Source organism: Bombus fervidus, chromosome 8, assembly GCF_041682495.2.
Source record: "Bombus fervidus isolate BK054 chromosome 8, iyBomFerv1, whole genome shotgun sequence".
Lineage (NCBI taxonomy): Eukaryota > Metazoa > Arthropoda > Insecta > Hymenoptera > Apidae > Bombus > Bombus fervidus.
Window position 1 is genome coordinate 10,912,815 of NC_091524.1, and position 23,944 is coordinate 10,936,758.

Genomic DNA, 23,944 nt, shown 5'->3' on the forward strand with positions numbered 1-23,944 from the left:
CACAGTCATCCATACAGTACAATACATCGAAGAATGTATTACGGAGGTTGCACACGAGGCTCTCTTCGTACGTGAGCGAAAAATTGATACTTTGCGTTTGAAATATGATCGTAGATTTTTTTTTTATGAATACTAATTTTCAGTTTTATCGCTGTTAGGAGGTATTAGAAGATCGTGCAAATCGTCAAATTATTCGATCACGATTTTTTCGCTCGGTTTTAATTTTCAAAGCAGCATCGTGATTTATTCGCAGCACACGTCTAACATGTAATACCGCAAATATGTCCATCGTTGCAGCACACGTAGAGAACCAACAGGCTCGAATACGTGCGATACTTGTCGCGCATGTCCGTCTTGCACGTTCCTTCACCTAGGTGCGCAATGTGATCGATACGATTTCGTTGATCCAAGAAAGGATCCGCACAAAGACGTAGCGGTATCTTTCGTTAGCCTTACGTTACTAGGACGGCGTGTTCGTTTCGCACATTTTTACGCTAGCAATTTTTCTTCTTAGCTCTGTTACGATCAACGAATTTCAACGAACTTTTAATCTCTCGTGCATCAAGATAGGGTAAAATTCCAACGAGAAATGCACATTTTTGGAGCGATTCTCTCATATTTTTCTTAAACGGAAGTTAAACTTTTTCAACGACAAAGTAATCGAAAGTGAATCGTAAAGACTATAGCAAGAAACTTCGTCCCGTCTGAAGAAATACTATCCTCAGATTTTTGATATCCTCGTATTTTACTATTTGCATTTTGTACATTTTACCATTGGAATTTAATTTCCAACGTTCTTCTGTTGTTTTCTATGGCAGAAATTTCGACTTTTGTGTGCCGCCAGAATTTGAGTGAAAAATCGCTCGAGCGTCGTCTGCTTTTTTGTCTTACAGCTTCGTCCAACGTATTACAACGTTATTGCGGAAGGTTAGGGATAAAAAAAATGGTGGATGCATGTTGTACGTTCTGTTCTGGCGTAAAAGTCAGCTCTCTTTTATTAGTCTCGCCGTCTAAGTGACTCCTTTCACTGAAATAATCGTACGACACCGAGTACCCTTCTAAAACGGCTTCAAATAACCCTCATCCTTTTAAGTAATTTTTCTGAAAGGGGTTCTAAAACTCGCCTATCTTACTCGTATGCTTAATTCCACTAGTTTTGCCGTAGCATCTCGATCCTGTAAGAACGCGATTCTCGTCGCTTTCCCTCGTTCGAGACTATTTCCCGTAATTTTCATAAAATTTTGCTTCTCCAGCTATAACGATTCGCTCTTAAAACGAACAAGAAGAACACACTTTTGCCTCTCAGCTGCAATTAAACGTGTGAATAATATTTATCTTTACGTAAGAAAGCATCGATCGTTTCTTTTCCAATCGAATTTCTCTCGATGTTAAGAAAGAGATTTATGTAAGAGTACGATAAAGTAAAAGTTACTTTCGAAAGGGCAGTTCAGAGGTGATGTTGAAAAATTCGCTGACGTTTCGGCTCTGAAACGTTGCTTTCGTGGCATCTATGAAACTCCAAAACATCGACCTAAAATTAAAGTAGACTTTCATGTTCCATCAAGAAATCTGTACTACGTCTAAGAACCATTTTTATATACGATATATAATAATCTAAAAAAGAAAAGAAAAATAGATACTTTGTAATTAATTTACGACGAAGCTAGATGTACGTAATCGTATGACCAACGTGATTGCGTAACTGACGTGACTTTAAGTAAACATACGATCTTGATTTTTTCTCATTCTATGCTAAACTGAATCACGGTAATTATACGAGATTACGTACGTCTGAATTCATTATAAAGTAATTATAAAATACAGATAAAGGAATAATTATAGAATAAACCGAGAGTTAATCTAACCATAGACTCGACGACAAACATTATTCAGTAGATTCTATAAACGATCTTCACTCTTCAGAAACCTGTCCATCCTAAATATACAAATATTTATGCAAATCCCCAATATATCGTGTAACGGATAACGAAATTAAACAATTATTTGCATATTCGTTGAGCGATAATTTACGATTGAAAAAATCAACAAAGTCGATGAACGATTAACTTAAACCAGATAGAACGAAATATCAAACGTGACTCGTATCTCACAGTATTCGATACCTGATCTAATAGTAAAAAAAAACTATTAGGTCGGAAAACATCTCTGAAATCTTCTGTGATTCCCACGGAACCCTGGAAAGCTATCGGTCCATCGATGTCAGACACGTCCAGCATAGTTGATCGAATCCGGGTGAAAAAGCGAAATAGTATCTACGGATGACAGAAACGTTCGTTGTAGAAACCGACGTCGATCGAGAGGCAACGCTGTTCTATCCGGGTAATGCTAATCGAGCACGCAGAGAGGCCCGGCGTATTATGGTTCGCGCGGAAAAATAATAGGCCGAGCAGGTCACTATGGCGACATTATCCCGTTAGGCTTGAAAGTATATTTTCTACTTGTTGTGGCAATGACTGCGCCGCTGGTTGGTGTGCCGGGCCTCTTTGCAGGCCGCCAGGACAACGTCGAACACCGACATCAGGCCAAGATTACCGCTCCGGTACCTGAGCCTTATTCGGTTAAGTCGTCGACTACCACTTGATGATCATAGGCAATCCACGTTACGAAATTTTGGAGATCCATCGAAATAAGATAAATCGTCGTGGATTAAAAAATGTTCGGAAGACCGTGAGTGACATAGATAGGTCGTTCTAGTTTTTCAGATTATCAGAAAAAAGATTAAAAAAAGCAGATACGATATTTTGTTAAAATTAAACGTTACGATGTAGTTCGTTCTAGTGGAGTTTCTCGAATGAAATATATAAAATTCGCGGAACAATAGATGCTGGTGTTCATATGTATGGACATTTTGGTCAATTTATATCGACAATTAAAGACTGCGTTTATTTATGGAAATTCATATTCTTATGAATACAAACAGAGAAATTTGTAGATAAAATTGTATATCGTATAAGGTAGAAGATAAAATTAAGATGAATTTTTGAATCTATAATTAAATTACGTTCTGTCAAATACGTCCGCATACTTTTGAACGATAGCGTGTAAAATATGTAGCTGGTTGCACGCTCGATTCTCGTTCGTATCTATGTTCGCGGTGCATGCATAGAGACGTTAATAAATAATTTTCCTCGGATTCGTTTCGCGTAGTTAACACATTCGTTACTTGAATTCGTTCATACTGAATGCTATGATACACGCACATGCTTATAGTGGCGTGCGCTGTCGATGCAACTACTTTGCGTGGGTGAACTTTATGGTCAGAGAATGTGTTCACGAAGATATTAACGAAATATCCTTCTCATTTTTCTTCGAGCATAATTACAACTCTGTCTTGAACTAACTTTCTAACAGTAGCAATTGCTACTCTAACGTTATTCTTTTATGCGAAGTCATTTGAACGATTGCTTTTCCTTTAAGCGATATAAAATTGAACAATAAAATTGACCTAACGCAATTAAAATAATTCAACTTAAATCTGAATAAATTTCGATCGAGAAAACTGGATTATTCTGAATCGACAGAATTTTTCCAACGTGTCGTCAAAATACTTGAACGATGATCGGTCTACGTCTATGTGTTCTGTAAATTTTGATCTGCGAAACAACGTGAGAAAGAATTCATAATAAAAGTATACAGGGGAATATTTAACGCAGTTTGCTACCAAGAAAGATGTTAGTAATTCAAAAATAAATCTAAATAGGACATATGGATTTTATTACCGTTCTGCGTCCATTCTTCGACTTAGGTTCACTCGTTACAACAGAGTTTGTATACTTAAAGCTATATTTAAATTACTTCCCAAAAGTCGGTCCCTCGTAAAGTCTTCTAAGACCCGAATGTTTAGCGTCTTCTGTCATAATTCCAAGTATCTACCATAACAATGGATACATCCCATTTACGATGTCTCTTGCTTAAGTTACGTTTAGAAGCTTCATCGACACCTCGATATTAATCGCTAGTAATCACTGTATTAGCAAGAAGTGGCAACATTGAAGGAATTCAGTCCCGATATTGCACGTTCCAAGATACATTCCAATTAGACATTCCATTCTCACAGACGAATACCTATCTGCCGAAGATAGCAAAACAATCCATCGCTGTAAATCCGAATTTGCGAACGTCCATGTACCTAATACCAGACATCCATCTGGCCAATACCCTAATTTCTTTAAATAATTCATCCATCATATTCTATTTTTAACTGACGAACCAACTAAAAATAAGCCCCCTAAATAACCAGATGTCAGTTTGCCAGAAACAGAATCGAAATTCACCATTGAATAATTCAAAGTTCTTGCTTTAGGAAACGATTAACTACGTTTGAAGAGAATATTTCTTGCGTAGAGTATCTCGTAATTTTGTTAAATAATCCTGTGGCACAGAAAAAGATCTAAGTTGGATACTTCGTTAGAAACATAATTTACATTAAAGCTATGTCAAAATATACTTCTTTCGATCTTCTCTTATGGCCATGCATTAATAAAAAATGAATGCATCGATTACAAAAATAATTGTACGAATAAATTAAAATTTTCAGGTACCGAGGGATTAAAGTTATCGCGATTGTTCAAAGTTTAACGAATATTTCTTATGTTTAGCGCTACTTATTATAATTGATTATACTACATTCTGCTGTATGCATATACGTTACATATAATTGTAATACGTTAGATACGATTGCGATAAATGTTTCATAATTTCCATGTAGATTTTCAGATTGCTTTTAAATTTAAACAATATAATCACCACGGTCGTGTCTCGTTACAGTGCCAATGAAATTTCAGAACGTGATAAGTGTTCAAATACTTTCGCGAGCCAGTGTAATTAGCAAAACGATGAGAAGATAAGACCAGAAAATACACGAGCAAACAAACGATGTTGCCTTTAAGAATCGTTGCAAGCGGACTCAATGCATGGTGTAATTTAAAGTAAAAAAGGGAAAAAAATGGTCCGCGGAGATTATTAACGGGTCGCATAAACGGGTTCTCCGGTCGCTTTCGCGAATGGTCGCGCGACTTCTTCCTCTTCGAGCTTCTTTCCAGCGCGTCCTCCTCTTCCTACATTCCCTCCTTGTCAAGCGTTTCCCCGGAACCCGTGTGCACGGCGTACACGGTCTCCTTTCGAAACGAGCCGAGCGGACGCGCGCGGGTTCGCGCGGTTTTACGGTGTTTACCTCGACTTCTGCTATTCTGAGACGGCCGTTGTGTATGAACAGTACCTACACCGAGCTCTCGGATTTTTCAAACATTCTTCCAGCGTGTCGTGATGCCTTTTATCGTCGGGATTATTTTCAGACCGCGAACCAGACAGTCGCAGGAACAAGCGGGTGCCGACCCGTTTCTTCGCCGGTTATCGAAATGATCGAGCTTCTTTCAAACGACACCCCTATCCTATGTTCTTCTCTTCAGAAGAGAATGTTTCCTCCTTTCTCTTTATTGACGCTTAGAAATTCGCAGTGGTTAGTCGACGGTGAATTGCTGGTAGAATTATCAAACTATTAAAAAAAAAAAGAAAGCCGATGGTATTTTATAGATTTCGTAGTATCAATTGTGAGAATTCTTTTTCTAGATTTATCGTGAATCAATTTGCCCATCGTAAAAGAATATTTCTGTCGTAATTCGTAAATGTTTTGTCTTTTATCACTTCGAACCTATTGCGATTCATTTTGAGAATCGTAAGAAGAGAGTAAACGGACTTTACGGAGCGTTTATCGTAATTCCCAAATGAAGATTTTCTGTCGTTTATTATTTCGCGAATGCATTGTAAAACGCTTCTCTAAATGAACATTTTTCAAATACTTTTTACAATTTAGATATCATGAAAAGACATTTGTGTGTGTCCATCTAAACATAGAATAACATAATCAAATATTCGCTGCTTTTATCCTACACATCCTAAAAAATCATTTTAAATCCCTTATAAGAAGCTAGAATATATAAGCTAGAGTTCGAAACATCTACTTGCAATTTTCGGTTGATTTTCTCCGCGTACTACGCCGTATCACGAATTTCACCAACGGATACCTAAAACAAATTGCATTCCACGGTGTGCACCGAGTTTCCGTATCAATCGGTCGAACGTCGAGCGAGCCACTTTCAAATCGCAATGTCGTGGCTGGAGGGCGTTTAGTCAGCAATGATCAAATGAATCGAATCGGCGTGCATAGAATGATCACCGATTCATAATCGCGAGCACGCGATCTATCCAGAGGGTTCCTCTAAACATCATCGTAAAAACAGCCTGTGGCTATTCAACAGACATTCACACGTACGTTCGAAAGGAAAATTTCTCTGCTCCAACATAGTTTCTTGTAAATAGCCAAGTATTCCCTTTTAGTGGGTGTCGGCAAAATTATATTTTTAAACTCGTATTTTTCGTTACCTGGCGTACCGTAAATTATCCTGTCTCGGTGACCAAATTCCCAAATTAGTGACGACCTTTTTTGCACAATAAATAGAAAGGAAAAAGGTTTTCCCTTTCTCACGAAGGGAACAATATTGACAAATTTTCAATGGTAACGTTTGACCATTGTTAGAGAATGGTTTGCAGACCTTTCGTGTCTTGCCAAAGGTAACTATACGATATTTCGAAGCAACAAGGCCGTGAAACGAAAGATTTAGAAACGTGAAAAATTTCTTCTCGCAAACAAGTCAATCATCTTGTCACAATAGACGCTACTGTTGCTCGAAGGCGACGAAAGAACACTAAATTATTATAGATGATTTTTCAGATAGTTGAAAAGTTTAAGACAGGACAGGAAAAACAATACAAACAATGATATTTTGATAAAGAATCAGATGTAAGAAGGAAACTAAAATCGAATCGTATAACTACATCCTTCTACAAGCCAATCCTTTCACAAACAAACTGCAAGCATTTCAATGAAGCAACGAACATCTCAACCATATATCATTCAAAAAACAAGAACCCAAGAACCTTCCAAGGAAGAAAAAAGTAAACGATACTGATAAAAGAGATCGAAGAACATCTACTACTACTACTACTGTTACTATCGTGCGATAATTCCCTATGACATCGACTACACGTGTATCCCGCGAATGATCTTCACAGGTGCAGCAAGTGACGTTGTCCAGTTAATCTAAAACTCGTGTCTTCGCCGACCTGGGAATCCGTCTACTGTTTTACGAGAGGCAACGAAGGCGACTGTGTAGTCACTATAGGGTGTCGTAAGGCTTGGCACGAGATAAAGGCAGACCCTCGACGACTTGTTCAGGCATCGTAGGGTAACTCTCTTTTCCGTTCACTGGAACGGTCGAAACAGGCCCTGACAGCTGGGTCGAGACCAACGAGACACCGTTTCGTTGGAACACGCCAGCCCGAAATTTTACAGCCAAATATTATCTGCCTATGTACCGCTTCATCCCGTGTCCCGTTCCCGTGTACGATCCGCACATCTGGTCATCGCTCCCGCCTCAGCTATTCGTAGTCCAACGTAGTCGCTACTCGCTACTGCTAACCAGCCAATAGTAGAGACCTAGCGATGGCATCGAGTCGCATCTGTTTTTCATTGTTTGTAGAAGTTAATAGTTGATTGGTAAATAGGAATTTTCGGATACGCTAAATAGACACTTTACAGATGTTAACTTTAGCGTTCTTGCATCTATATAATTTTAGATAGATTAATAATTAAGTAAATATTATTGAAATATAGACAATTTTTGAAATATATGAGTTTAGTCTAGAATATGATTTTTCTACGTTTTCTGTACTCCATGACTTTTTTGATATTCCGTAAAAGAGAAAATAAATTTCTGACGTTATTAAAATTAGCGTACCAGTTGCTCTCGTGTCATTGTTTTCGGTGAAAGCTGGAGAAAAGCGACCTTTTAGAGTTTAACAGGTGTTTTAACTTCCAACAGAGGTTAATAACTCTGGCCTGATAAACCATGGATTATCAGAACGTGAAATAAAAATTAAATGACGTAATTTCCCTATAATATTAATTATATTTTACGATTGGTGCGTGTACTCGCGATAAATTCGTATCATTGAAACTGGCTTCGTTTACTCAAACCAGAACTGTTTAAAAATGATAGAAATTTTATAGAAGTTAAATAGCCTCACATATTACGGTAACAGGCCATCATAATCTTCCTGTCGGTGCGTTTCGCCGATCAATAGACGATAATGCATATAAACAAACATACGTACTACACGCTAATATCGATCATTGAATAAGTTAAATGGGCTCATAACGGAGGTCGAAGAACAATATTTGAGTATCCGATTGCTTAGTTTAGTTACTTAATCATACCACGGTGCACGGTCGAAAATCGAATATGGTTGTCTATGCTGCCTGCGGGGCGAATCAATAGCACTTCACGCACCGAGCATCATCGGGCTGACGTAATACACAAATCAATGTTACATACGTTGTTCCGTGGAACGGGCATTGTTTCTCGTTATTCGATCGATAGAATTAACAATCACGTGACATTAAGCGCACAAAATGCAATCCATTAACCATCAAATAGATTTAATCATTCGTTCCTTAATTAAAAGTAAAGTTCAATTTCCAAATTTTAATTTCTTACATAACATTTATTTATTTATTTATTCGAAAAACCTGTAATATCTAATGAACGAAAAGAAGGGCAAGTGCTTAATTACAATAAATTCAAAGTTCTCGGAAGCCAAACTAATTTATTATATTTTTTGTACGTTTCTCGACTTTATTACGCCGATGCGTGATTAGCGTCTGTCCTCTCGTACCAGAGAACCGTGTAATTTCCATAAGTTCGTTTATTAAAGCAGATGACGTAAACGACAAAAAAATCCAATGTAACAAAACTTTGTACGATATATACGACTAATTATAAGTTCCAATTTAAATAAAATATTAATATCGTTAATGTTTTTTAGTCCTCCTATTATGGGGTTAATATGGTTTCTAAGTGGCTCAATTGTCAATGAAGATATGATTGTTTAATTGCAATTTAGGTTCTAGGATAATATACGGATGTATAAAGGCAATCGATATTTTTATCAAAATTTCCTTTATAATTTATAATTCAGCCATAATCGACTACTATAAAACAATATTGAGAGTACGAACCCTACGATCCAAAGAAAATAGAAATAATCGCAGTCAATTAAGATATCCTTTGTTACCTATATTAAAACACGTACCAAAGCTACAAACATCAGCTGTAAAAGAATGGTCAACCTTGGCATTCGAGCGAATCAACAAACCTAACAAAGGAAAGGTCAGAGGGCAGCGGATTAAAGTCTACAAAGCATATTATAAAACTTCCGAAAGTAAGTGGTTCGAAGGTTTTCTGGAAAGAGGACCGATAATACAAAATGATTAACCGAGTAAAATCTTTAATATTGGCTACGTTCGAATTGATAATGATAATAAAATAAATTGAAATTCCTTGAAATTCCTCGACTATTTGGCTGAAAAATGTATTTGTCATCATAAACATATATTATACGCAAATGCTTTCTTTCAGAAAGCTCATTAATTAATCCTCTAATCGCAACTGATCGGTTATATCGCGCATGTTAATACATTTATGGAAAATTTAAAGACGCAAAAGCGTAGAGAACGGACGCAACATACAAAATACGCAAAATGAAATATTTGCCGAGTAAAATGAAACTTCGTTTAGATCTATCTACGTTCATAAAAGCGTGATATTGCATAAACATCCTCGCAACAATCTAATCCATGGTTTCTCAAACATTGAATAAAAATCTCTCGTACTCGTCGCGTTACCACGCATTCCTAATCGACGATCGATAACCAAAAAAAAAAGGAGAAAAAAAAAGAAAAAACGAAATAGACTCCGTCAAACGAAAGCATCGATGGCGTCAGCTGAACTCGTCTCGCATGGATCCGACTTCGTCGTCAGAGCGACAGCGTCGACGATACCGGCGACGCTCCTCCGTCGTCGCGTCTACGCTCAAGATATCGAACGTCACTCGACTCCCCGGCCATTTCGAAGAAATATGGGGCAAGGCCGGCACCTTGGTCCAAGAAGGGCGCATGTCGACTCGGCAAACTCTATTATCCGACTATACATAGTTAACCCCTGACTATGCGCATCGGCGTGCCCGCGTGTGCGCACGTATACACGCTCGTGATTCCTGTAGACACGGATTCCACGGCTGATTGTGAGGTACGAAACGTAGGAAGGATGAAGGAAGATCGCGGTAGAACGATATGGAAGAGGAGAAGCGTAGCGGCGAGGGGGAGGGGGAAAGGTTGATGCTACTCGAGCGAGTGAACCGGTGAACGAGCAGTACGCCGAAGAAAGGACGAAAAGAAGACGGAAACGGATACAGGCTATAGCGAGAAAGAGAACGGACAGAGGCCATTGGAGGGGGGAGGGGGGAGATGTGTATACACAGTTACATAGTTCTCTCGATACATGCGCACGCACGCGCTTCGAATGTGCACCTACATCGGCCTGTTACACATCGGACTCACGAGCCGTATTGAATATTAAACCAATAAACAGGAGAGGAGGAGCGGTTACAGATGGTCGAGGACACTTGGCAACGCCGCCAATAGACGGAGCCGGAGCCAGTTCAAGCCTCGTTCACAGTGGCGCTGCGTGGCGCGAAGGGGAAGAAGGAAGCTGCGCCGACAGCGCCGCCACACGCTCTCCAAGCGCACGCCAGATGAGGAGTGGTTTTTAAGAAAGAGAGGGTAAAGGATTGTCGGGAGAAGGGTGAGGGTGGGCACCCGCGCGGAGGGGTGCAGGAACTGGAAGCGGATAAACGAAGGGGCCGACACGAGTGTCGAGAGTAAGTACTACGTGCGCCTTGGCTCGTATACATGCTCGTTTCTTCTAGCGGGTGTACGCGTTGCGGACGGAGCCGTCGCAGCTCCATTCGAGAGAAGAGGGAAATCGATGACGTTTTTTAGACCCGTGCCACGTATTGTTGCGTCTTTTTTTCTTCTCTTCCTTTCCCCTACGTTCGAGCGACATATGGAGGCTGAGCGCAGAGCTAGAGACGAGACGAATGGAAGGGGAGAAGCGTTGCAAGCGCCACCGTGGCGTCCAATGCGATTCGGAAATAAAAGAAAGTTAAGGTTGATGAAGTTCTTGGGGAAGTTTACGGTATGGACAAGTCGAATTAGGGAAATGGTACATTTATATTTAAGGACATAGTTGAAACGGTATGATTTATGGAAATTTTTATTGAACTTTTCGTTGGTACAATTGCTACCTATCCTTGATAAGTTTTTGGTGAAAGATAAATATAATGCTATTAAAATATTAAAATTATATGTGTTCTTTTAAAAAATTGAATGTATCTGATCGTTGTTTTCATAGTTTAAGATCAAAAGATTAGAAAGCAATAAAAAAGAAACGTGAAAATGTCGCATCCCACATCCCTTATTTCAAAGAACGAGACAAAGAGTGCTGCGACCTAACGGCGGATAGCCGAAGTTCTGAACTGCGTGCAATGTCTGGCGCGAGAAAACACGTTTCGAAAGGCCGGAAGGACGCGCACGTTCAACCCTACTATAATCTTCACGCTAACTTATCGTAAGAACCAGTCGTTAAAGCACGCTGCCTTTCCCTCGGCTCGAACAAATAATTTTCCTACGACTTCGCTGTTCTCATCGAGGCTATACCTCGATTCAAAGTACACCAGCGTGCATCCAAGTAAGTATGCACGATCGTGTGTATTTCACAAACAATGCATACTTCCGATACATCGTCTCCAATTGCATAACGATAAATCGCGCAATAGCTCGTCCCCACCTACAGCTCCTACATTTCCAAACCATCTCGTCGTTTAATTACGAAAGAAGCAGAAAGTAAAGGCCAGACTTCTCAACGAAATGTGAACGTTCATTTCTTTGATCACAAAAAGAAAAAAAAAAAAAACGGTTTCTAGGATAAAAGAATTCCCAAAAGCTCCCCGCCCTTCTGGTCAACTACTTCAAAGACACCCATCAACTTAGCTGTTTATAGGTGTGTTACCATGTATACTGTGCTTTACTATATACTATGGCTCGTGTGTATACACACAGACATTCTTAAGCGCGTATACGCCAGCAGCGACGGCAGGTAACCGCCTTAAGGAGTTTGTTTAATTCCTCGTCCTTGCAAGCCACCCTGTATTGCACACAAGCGAGCTACGGATCCGCAGTCGAGAGAGGAGAGCCGCCAAGAACTGTCGCTCGAGAGTGGAGAGCAAAGTGGGGCCAAGAATGAAGAAGGACGGCAAACCGAGCCGAAGCAGATGACAGGAAAAAGAGAGCGTCCCGATGGTGGAAAAGAGAAGACTAGCAAAGGAAAGAAAGAGTCATCGAGAAATCGAGCGAACGGCGAACAAAGAGGGAAGAACAAGGGGGCGAAAAGTAGACACCGGGCAGAGGTAAAGACGAGCAAGAAAAGGGAAAGAAAGAAAGAGAAACAGAAGACGGGCAGAGTGGAGGGGATGCGTTCGCGCGCTCATCGGCTGGCGTGGTAGGGATACATCGAGCGTAAGGGTGAGCTACGACGGAAGGTGGAAGGGAGTGGACGTAAGAAGTGGTAGGTGACGACTCGCACACACAGCTCAAGAGGAGAAGAGGTTAAAGAGGGGAATCAGGCGCGACGTCGACGAGAAGGTCACGCACCGTAGTCGCCACACTATTTAAATAATGTATTATTTCTATCTGGCCGGCTATGTATATCTTGCGCGCGGCTGAGCCGAAGAAAGGGAGAAAGAAAAAGACAGAAAAGCGTGGGACGCCGCAGGAAGGTGGTTGGGGGCAGGGTGAGAGGATGCGTCTGCGAGATCCACAGACTCGAATTCCATTGCCCTTCCTCGCGCGGGCCACAAAGCAACCGGGGGAAAGTGAGAGATGAAACGAGCAGAAGCACGTAGAAAAGGACGTTACTTGATCGAAATAACAATGAACCATCGACGGTCTTGTTATTGAGCAAATTATGTTAACTGATCCCCGGATCCGTGCGCCAAGCCAGAGATTTCTTTTTTATCGAGCCAATTTCTCTCGGAATTTTCGCACCTCATCCTTCTACGTCGTTAAAATAATATCACGACCTCGATCGCCGTGAGAAAACCATCGCCGATAATCGATATCAATAAAATATAAAAACATCGTAAAGAAAGTCGAAAGGTATCTCTTTTCTATCAGTGATTCCGGTCGCAAGACCCGGGAAACGAAGCTTCGTTCTCGTAAACCATAAAACGCTCTTATTGACGGCTTTATTCGTATACTCGTAGTTCCCGTTGCATATGTTCGTCATTAGCTCATCAACGTCGGGCCATGAGTCAGTCTCACAGCCGATGCCCAACGAAAGGATTCTTTCTCCGTGATTCCGTTCTCCTTCCTCCTCCCCTCCGTCCTACCCGTCTACCCGTCGCGTCGCGTCGTGTCGTTCACTTAGAAATCACTGTTGGAGCGTGCATGCGGAATACCCGATTTGTGAACGCGCACGCGTCCCTGTGCGTGTGCACGCGTTCACTCGCTCATTCGCTCTCGCGCGCGAACACTAGTGTGCGTTCACAAATGCATACGCGCCGCTTCTCTAACATAAATGACCGTTGCTGGCCTGTTGCTACCAGCAGTTTGTTGGCCAGCGGCTAGCTCGCACTCCGGCGCAAAAGACTTTGTTCTGACAAGCAGCCAGCCACTTCGTGTACCACGGAGTGAACGTTTTCATCCACGTTCAGTAATGGCGCGCGCGCGCGCTCACGATGCAAGCCTGATGTAAGAGTGTATTGGTAGAAAATGCATACTTCCATGTAGGAACTACCGTCCGACTGATGCAAGGATAGGTTAGGATCACGATAGGCCGCGGAGACCTCGCTGGCGAACAGCTACCGTGGAAATAACGCGCGCTTGTGTAATTGCCGCGTAACTTTCTACACGAGGCCGGACAATCTTTGGCCCGTGCCGTGGCTTGTTTGTACACCGGTTAGGTTAGGTACGTTGGTCATGCGGATAATGGTTTCGAGTCTCTCTTAGGGTTGATAATGGGGAAAATATTATTACTGTAATTGAAGAAGTAGAACTTGGGCAGAGATTTGTTTCACTTACAAACATATCAGCTGTTCAGAAGTCACATAGATCGATTTCATAGATTAAGAAGGACATAAAAATGATGCTGTAACAATATATTATTATTATTATTATTATTGTTGTTGTTGTTGTTATTATTATTTTGTAATGATAGTCGATCAAGAATAACATGCATGGTTTTCAGAAACAGAAATGGAAAATGGAAAGTTCCCATAGAATTTGAATTTATAAGTAATAAAAAAATTGTATGTTCATAATATTGGACGGGAAAAAAAGATAAAATGGGAGATTTTGAAGGAAGCGGAAGAAATAGATAAATAATAATATGAATAGGGAGATAAATATTTATATACATATGTAAATTGTAAAGCATTAGAATGAGCATGTAAATATTTATATACATATTTGTACTTATGCGTACACACTATCGCTACTGTATAGTGTATCTCCATTTTGAAAGAGATTTAAAACTTTTAGTCATTATTGGAAGATTGATGAAAGTAAATGAAACCAGTACATGTTTCACATGATCTTGATAACCAAAGTGAACACTTGTCATAGAAAAACATGAATAGAAACACATATAATACGTCCATAAAAAGTTTTTATACGTGTTCGAATACGTTCATAAGCCACGCTGTACATTCCTTCAGAACGCTATCTAGGATGCTTTAAATCGACGACAAAATCTACACGAATACCATTCGATATATCAAGTTTACTCCTAATTTTACATTCAGTCACGGTATAGTTTCCAAGCATCGGCATCACGATTCCGGTATAATCTACACGATCGCCGGACTCTTTTTTTCGTTGCGGCGTTCAAAGTTCACCTAAATAGTCAGCGACACGCTGCGCCCCGTTCCGGCTCGCAATCAATCCATCTCGACAAGGTCATGATTGGTCGTCACGAACGTCGCGGATATCGTGCGCGGTTCGCACGAACGACACTCGCGATACGAGAGAAAGTCAACGCTCTAAATGTCCGAGAGTGAAAGATCGACCGTGAGAGTCGCGATCGCGTTTTGCTCGGCTCTCAGATCGAAGGACAAAGACAGACATAGAGGGAGAAAGAAAGAAACGGCTCCGGGTTCGTAAGTAAACGTTCCAAACAAAATGGAAGTACTTTACGGTCCACTACTCTTTTTTTTCCTTTGCCCCCCCCCCCCGCCCGCTCTCAAACGAGGAGGGGGGTTTATTGGCCTCGTGCAATTAAATCGTTCAATGCTCTACGTCCAACTCTTCCAACGCTAGCAACAACATTGAAAGCAAACTACGTATGTACATATATACCAGAAGCGATCTTTGTTCGATCCAACCGATACTCTCTCGTCTATTTTCAATGATCCCATACTCTGATTCCAGCTCGAGCAAAACGGCGTACACGCATTCTCTAAAAACTTTCACGAGCCGTTCTCGAGCACATGCGGATCTCCTGTCTCCTTCGTTTCCTCGATCTGGAAACATCGAGGAGCGTCAGACAGGTCTAAACACTCAGCCAATGAACCAAGGCTGGACATCGAGCCACAACGCGTAGGTCTACGATTGTCTCCGTGCGTTATCTAGATAATTGATCTCGCCATCTGTAAGCAGCGTTGTTAACATTGATTGCGGAGGGTGATCAATACCCAGTAGCAGCGTACGGCTATCACTCGTGGCATAAGGGCTCTATTTCTCCTCTCCCCCTCTGCGTGAGAGAGGAGAGACGTGGGTCCGACGTGGAACGACAAGGACACACGAACATGGTGGAACGAAGAAGGAACTCGAGTCTGTAGGGGGGTTAAGTAGAAAGAGAGGAAGAAAGAGACGGAACGGCGGGCAACATAGCGGGAAGAAAAGAGCAGAGTGGAGACGATGGCAAAGCCGTGAAACGGGGAAGGGAGAAAGCACGAGAGAAAGAGAAAGAGAGGAGCGCACGCCACGCCATGCCGCGCCACGCGACACGTGAGCCGCCGCTAACAGTGGACAATGAAATTACTTCGGCGTGTATCGCACGGTATTGATCCGTTCCCTCTTTGTCGCTCCCCCTTTGCGGCTATCTCTTGCTCTCCGTCCAAGGAACCAAGCCTTCGTAAGTAAAGCTCTGCGAACATTGCTTCTTCCACTGGCGTCCGAGTCTCCAAGCTCTTCCCGATGCCTTTTTTGCTTCGTTATTTTGCTCCAGTTGCCCATGCGTTGGATAGAGGAAAAGAGGAATCGATAAAGGTTTGAAACGTCGGATGGGTTAAAGGGAAGTTGGATGTTGTTTTCAAGCAGATTGGTTTGAGAAAGATTTGGAAGTGTTGGGTTATTGGGAAGTTGGATTATCGAGTAGCTTGGTTTGTTGACTTCGACGACACTCGAGAGTCTTCCTGAGCATTCGAAATGGAGCCGCGTGCGCGCCAAATGCCACGCACCGCCGGCTCACGCTGCAGGGACGTGGATAGAAGTCGTGCCGCCCCGTGCAATATTTCGGTGCGTTGTGAAATTGTTTATCGAAATGAAGTTTTAGTCGTTTTTTTAATTTTTCTTTTTTCTTGATAATTCATTACTCTGTAAAATAATGCCTAGAATTCTTGAAGGAAGGAACACTATTTATGGAGAGTTAAAGCTTTTCAATGTGGAAGCGTTCATCGTACGTGCGAAGTGCTATGCTCAATCGAATTTCTTTGCAGTGACGTATCCCCCGAATAGTATCCTTATTCATAAATTATAAATCGTCCGCAGAAAACTAAGATGCATTCATAAATAATTCGATATCGTAGAATCTTGCAAATGAAAGAATAATATTGAGTAATCCAAACCAGTTGTTAATAAAACGTTCTATAATCTTAACAATTCACCGATTTGCTATAAATTTGATATCGAACTTTCGTATGACTTCATTTAATTTCTTTTCGTTAAATATCTCTCAGGATCTTTCATGATAAAAGTCAGTAACCGATTTTCCACAAATATTTCTTTACCCGAGCAATGAAAATACTTCGTGCTTTTTAAAATCGATTAAAAAACAAAAGAGCTATATCGTACGTGATATATGCTCGTGTGTCGCGAACTTTGTTCAGAGTTCGTATACTCGAGAACTGATGGGCGAATAAAAGGAAGTTCATTTATGACAAACCTGTTGTCGTTGCGTTCATCGATCACTCTCGTTGCACGACACGCGACACTTACGGAATTCCCCGGTTGGATTTATTGCCGCAAGGGTTTGAATTCTTCTTTGCCGCTGCCGAATAAATTTCTACGGCAAACGCTCTGTTGGAATCGCAACGGCGCGGCGCTTGGAATATTACTCAAAATCGATCAAATTTGCGACTATAGTTCCCATCGACCATTTTCAAGGACTTTGCTTTAACAAAAGCCACTTGCCCTTTTTCCTTTAACGATCAGATATCGAGTAAAGGATTATGGAAGTTAAAAGTAACAAATTTTACAGAACGGAAAGTGTAATGAGTGTCGATTTATTAAGTAAATATACAAATAAAATTTGCAATTTAATTAATTTTAAAAAAAGGAATTTGTACAGAACATACGAAATTTAATTTGCAATGATCGCTACCAAAAATACAAAAAGTCGAGTGCGATATCTACATTAGCTAAAAATTTCCTGGTAATAAAATTATTCAAATAATCGATTAAATGCGCAATCTTGCGCGGTATAGCAAACCATGCAATGCAGCATCGGCACGCCGATTAAAAATTCCGTAATCCAGAAATTACGATGTTGATGCAAGAATTGATTATTCCGGCGCGCAGAAATTAGTAGAATCGGGCCGAAGCCTTGTCTCCGTCGTTGTTCATAATTTGTCGCGCACAAATTGTGTCGCGAGAGAGGACGATTTAAAATGTATGAGCCTTGGCGACCGAGGGGCCCAGAATCCGTGCCGTTTATACACCGCGTGACGAGACAGCGCCGCCACGACCCAACCAACACGCATCTTTCACGAATAATTAGATATTGATATCTACTTGACACGTTGCCCTGTAACACTTTGTTCTGCATCCCTGAATCAATTTAAGCATATAATAGCATCTTGACTAACATATTTCGATTTGTCAAGACCTCTCATTAATATTACCGTTCTAAGAATTCTCAATCCTGGAAGAAAAACTTGATAAATACGTCATTACTAATTTTTTATTTCCAGTGTTATTTTATGTCTAGAAAGTTGTATTTTAATACGAAATGGAAAAATATCTGTTAGGCTTAAAGATAAAGCTTAAAAATAGCTCACAGATTGACAAAGATTGGTAAAAAAGTAAAAATACAACAATTAATATTGTGGGGAAAGTGAAAAAATATGCTTCGCCTCAAAATCGTAAAGAAATGAATTATAAACAAGTTATCGATAAAATCAATCCAGTTTGTAAAAAATATATTGCACCAATCATAGGAACAGTTAAATCAATCATGCACATTAAATTAATCAAAAAGAAAAAAGAGGAAAATCACAGCTCAAAGATCAAACATTGAAGTTCATAGTAATTCCGAAACCATAGAATACACAACAAACTACTAAAGCTATGGTGGATACATCGAGGAATGAAAAAACTCGTCGACTTTTGAAACGATTTCAAGCTAACAACTAACTAATCAAACTTCATACTTCAGCCGACCACTCTTCAAATTTTCATCCGAATCCTCGGTACCACACAGACCATTCCCGGAATCGCTCCAGCAGGGTAGGAAACGTTTGATCGTGGCGGCCACCTGCCACGGCCTCGGGAACGCTACACCTACCCAACGTCATACATGTTTCCAATTTAATTCGCATCGTCTGATGCAAAACGACAAAGAAGGAAGCAACGGCAGCGGCAGGAAAGAACGGAGAGGAAGAAGAAGAAGAAGAAGAAGATCCGTGGATCCCCTTCGGGGATCTCGCAGGCCACGTTACTCGTTACGCCAGAGGGCTCCGACCGAGAGGGCCGCGCAACCGCGTCGATAGCCGCGGATCTTTCGCAAATCTCGTCCGTAGCATCTCGTATCAGGTGCACGCGAACAGTTGGCTACGGCCACGAGAAAACTGGTGAAATTCTGGTAGACATTTGTAAATAGTAAAACCTACTAAAAAGAAATCTTTCCCGAAATCTAAAAAAAGGTAATCCTCGAAAGGTTAATGAGTAAATTATTCTTAGAGAAACTTTATAATTAATATCTTAGAAAAATAATTTTCTACGTTTAAATATCACAGAATTGTGAATTCCTGGAATTTCACAAAATTTGAACAGGTGTTTTTATCTCGTTCATACAGAGACTAGTCGATCGATATGTATTATAATGCTAATTACAATGAAAATCGTGAATGGTCGATATTTTCCGATCGATCGACCCGCCATTGCTCGACATAGGCGTTTTCGGCAGAGGCAGGTGGCAGGTAGTGGTCTGTCGAAAAGGGTCGGAAGAAGAAGAGCGAGTCGGTAGGACTCTCGACCGATTATCGAGAACGCGGCCGGGCTACGCCACTGAAAACGACCAAGACCAAAACGGAGGAGCCACGGTGGTTCCCTTGGCGGACTCTTGAGTAGTCTTGAGAGAGACCTGCCGTGGCCCGCCGTAAGGCACGCCATTCGGCAAAAGGTTGCGCGTGCGGGAGAAACTGTAGGCACGACGGAGAAAAAAGGAGTCGATGATACGGACGAGAAACGGAGAAAGAGGGATAAGGATGGAAGAGGAGTTACGGGGGGAGAGGGAGCCTCGCGGAGGACAAGGAACAGAGGCGCGGAGAGAGAAAAAGAAAAGGAGCCTGGACGGTTGAAAGAAAAGGCAAACAAGCCGGGATAAAGCCCGTTGAACGGTGATGAGTTTCGTGGAAAGAGCCGACAGTGTTCAAAGAGGGAAAGAGAGGTTGCCAGAGAGGGGCAAGAAGAAGGGACGGAGCTTAATCCCGAAGCCGAAGACCTTACCGAAGAGTAGAGTCTCGCACTCTCTTTGCCTCCTTTTGGACCTACAACCTTCCCAGAGAGCATTTCTTGGGAATCCCCTAGAATTCGACAGAGAAGAAGCCACGAAGCTTGACTTTGTTTCTAAATCGACCGACCGACCCGTGTTCAGGTGATGAACCTGAACTGTGTTACTGTTTAAGTTGGGCCTTCGATCAGCCTGTTCGAGACTGTCACAACACCTTCAGGTAAAACATGGTCGTTTTTATGCTTAGGTGTTTTGTAATCGAACGGACTGTCGTCGGCACAAGCGGCGATGTTGGTTAATTAGAAGCGCTGAAGTGGGGATAGAGGAAGTTGGAAAGCAATGACTCGAACAGGGAAGAGTACGTTGACATGAGGCGCGGTATTTTCGTTAAACGAAAAAAATTCGCCGAGAAAGTATTGCCGTGAGAGGACTCTCGTCCCTCCGCTTCTTCCTCTGGCTTGGCCAACCGTTTAATACCGGCTTGCGTACGAACGTGTGGTAGTTTCCACGCACTCGACGGTGTTATCGCTGGCGTCGCTCGAGATAATGACGCCGTCTATCGCCAACCGCTGGACGAGACAAATAAGAGCGCTCGCTTCACGCGTCACATGAAATTATCCGTTGGAATAATCGTGAGAATAATTGCTCGAATAACCTGTGATATTTTGAACAGACTTTAACGTTACCTGCTCTTCTCATATGATTAATTGAAATTGCTATGTCTGCAATTTTTTTTTTTTATTTAATCGTAAATTAAATAAAAAAAATAAAAAGGCTGTGGCATCTTATAGCTTTTATATACATTTTCTGATTTGTTTTAAACTTTAGCAATGCGATCAAACTGCAAAATGTTTCATATAACAGGCATAATACATATATTTGTAAAAGCGTCTACAAACGCTTCAGTACTTTCATAAACCTTTCCACGTTTTGTTCGTTTCGTTTTTCAAGTGTTTCATTCGTTACGGTAACAGTTTGTCAAAAGACATATCCATTGTACTCATAGTATAATACTTGTCAGCATTATGATGCATCATGACTGCTAGCGCCATCACTGTCACTCGTGAAATAACTTTCCCGCAAAATTTTAGAACATAGTCCTATGTACAACCTTTGCCCCATAAGGACGGAAAAGTCTTTCTTTTTCTATTTATACAGATAGAAAATCGTACGTACTGTACTCAACATGATTTTCTATGCCCCGATCATAAATTAAATTCCAACGTGGAACAAGCTCCAAGAAACACGTTGAGAGGTTTCGAGGTGTTCCCGATCGAGTCGTCAGCGCCATCGCTAGAAAAAGTGCACGGCGCACGCTCGTGGCCGTTCGAAATCACGCGAGAAAGTTGGCGTATCGCGCGGTGAGAAGCGCGACGAAGGCAAGACCGCGACGACACGACGACGAACGAGACCTCCGCTCTTCCTCTGGACAAATATGTAATACGATCCACGTACGTGCGCACACGATGCCACATACGTTCACGGAGAGGCACGCACACAGCGGCGAGGGCCGAGTGGCCGCAAGTACAAAGGGGCCACGGCAATATAGTTTTAAAACGGAATCGAACGAACGAGCGAGCCGGCCAGCGCAGGAAGGGCAGAGAGGCAGCAAAAGCGAGTCCCGACGAGTAACAGTGGGCGACCCTGCTGCCGGCTGCCGACAGCATTCCTACAACAACACAACGCGGCCCCGCGAACCCACACATCGTGCACAATACACACGCCACACCACCGATGCCAGTTTCATTCTGTATCTCGTGAGTTTTCGAGCCGTTTCATGGATAAAATCATTCTCATCCTTTAAATTTCGAAGATATACAGAAACGTTTTATAAAATATAAATACAATGTAGAATTTTAGATTAGAGATAAGTGGTATGTTAGGCGAGAGTTATGCCGAGGGTTATGTCTTTGAATAGATCGATGTTTTCGGTGAGGAATGCCTTTTGTTACGGGGTGCGAGACTCTGGTCAATAACATAGGGCAGGGTGACTAACTAGGGCTGAGGAAAATGATATACAGTGGTGGTGGAATATCCGCTCTGTGTTGAAATTATATTCTATTGGCATGAATAGAAACTCACTTATTTTGAAAGAAAGAGTAGTTGAAAAGTGCTCGAAATTTATTGCGAGATATTTAGATTCTCTGAGATTTACAATTTAAATTTAGGGATTACAAATAACGTTTGGAGCGAGTCAAAGGTTGCTTATGTCGAAGCAACTGGAAGTATCTTGAATCCATCACTACACGGCACAAACACACGCACAGTGTTGGATCAAGGAACTCCGTCGCCCTTCACGACCTCCGGCGATCGGTACAAATGAGTCATCCTCGTGAATCGAATTTTGTTAACTGATTCCCCTATCCCTGTACTCCAGTCAGCCTATTGTGAACACCGAACCATTCGATGTCTGTACATACTAATTGACATAATAGATTTTGGATGCAGATAAAATTATTTAATAAACTTTGAAGGACGCGGGATTCCGATTGTCCGGTCTATGTTCTGGTTAAAAAATCGGGTGAAAGTACCGGAGATTCTACACGGACCGTTTCACACGTAAGAAAACACCAAGAATCAGGAGCAGCGAGTAGATTAATTTCTCGGAGAAGCAATCGACGTTAACGGGTTTGTGGCACGATTGATCCGCTCCTGGCGCATGCGCAGCATAGATTACATCGTAACTGGTCGTTGAACGATTGCGTTCGAATCAATCGATGTAAAAATACGATACGTATTGATCGTGCACAATATTTACCCTTTGATAAATCTCGGTCTGCATTTTTACCTCGATAATCTTTTGATTCGAATACCTTTCTCCGTTTAAGAACGGTTTACTGGCAACGGGGTAAAACAGAATCGACAGAATCCTCGACAGATCAGGCACATGAAAAATCTCGTGCAGTAGTCATGCTTGTCGACTGGCGTGTTATGTGTCGCAAGCAGCAGCAGCAGCAGGCAACACAAAGTCAAACAATTGGCCCGATAAGATCGTCGTTGGCAGCGCGGCTCGAGACGGCCCTGCTGCAAACGCAACGCGACGTCGTAACACGGTGCAACGCGTCGCGAGATTTCGGACTCGGTCGTTCGTCACCGGGTCGCTTCGGTCGAGTTCGGCACCGTTCGGCTCAGCTGTGTGCAGTCGCGTATCCTATCGCGTTCTCTCTTGTTGGCTGGCTGCTCATCGGTGGCACAAACACAACGCACAGGTTCAAGCCTGCTGCTGCCAGAGAGCCTTGGTTCGACTCGCTCGCGCTCGAGGAGGCTGTGTGCAACAGAGGATGCAGCGACCCCGAATAATAGACCGCTTTCGAATGACGCGGAAGACCGATGATCGACCGGGGGTTAAAGCAGATCGCGGTTGCCACGGCAACTCCCGTCCTCGATAGACCACTTCCGGTTTCGACGCCCCTCGTCGTGGCCCGTGGCGCACGAGGCCTTCGTGTCCGCCTCTCACCGTGCCGACTTCCCTTCGACAGACAGTCTCGACAGCTTCGAACGCACTCTGGACCTGGGTCGTGGAAGGACGATCGTTCGTCCGCGGACCGCGTGAAAGGATATCCGGGAAAATTGAACGGGGAGAGAAACTCGCCGACCGATGAACCGTTCCCCGTCACCCCGCTCCTTTACTCGGCTGCTTAGCCGCGTTAAGTTATGTTTACAGACGACGCGTACTCTGACGAACACGTCAGAGCAATCGAATGTATAAGTACACGTATAAAGTGACTCCCTGACTCATCTAAATGCTAACTTATGGGACCAGACTTCTATGTCGGAAAAATAAATGGCCGATTAATATATACCAATTATTATTTATTGGTCGTTAACGAAAAAATGCATATATTTATCTGTCTTACTTATGTATATATAAAGGATATATATTATATATAAATTTACACATATTCATGTATATATGATAAAAAGTATATTTAGTCGGACGAAAAAGAATGATGATGGAATGCGACAATGATTTTTCTGCTGGTCTATTGTTTTCATCTGAACAAAAACGTCTGCTATAG

General features: G+C 41.9%; 1 protein-coding gene across 1 annotated transcript in view; it reads left to right on the forward strand.

Annotated features, from left to right (window-relative positions):
• Cep290 (Centrosomal protein 290kDa) overlaps nt 1-23,944 on the forward strand; it is a 169,621-nt gene that overhangs the window by 131,666 nt on the left and 14,011 nt on the right. The gene's annotated exons all lie outside the window — the stretch shown is intronic.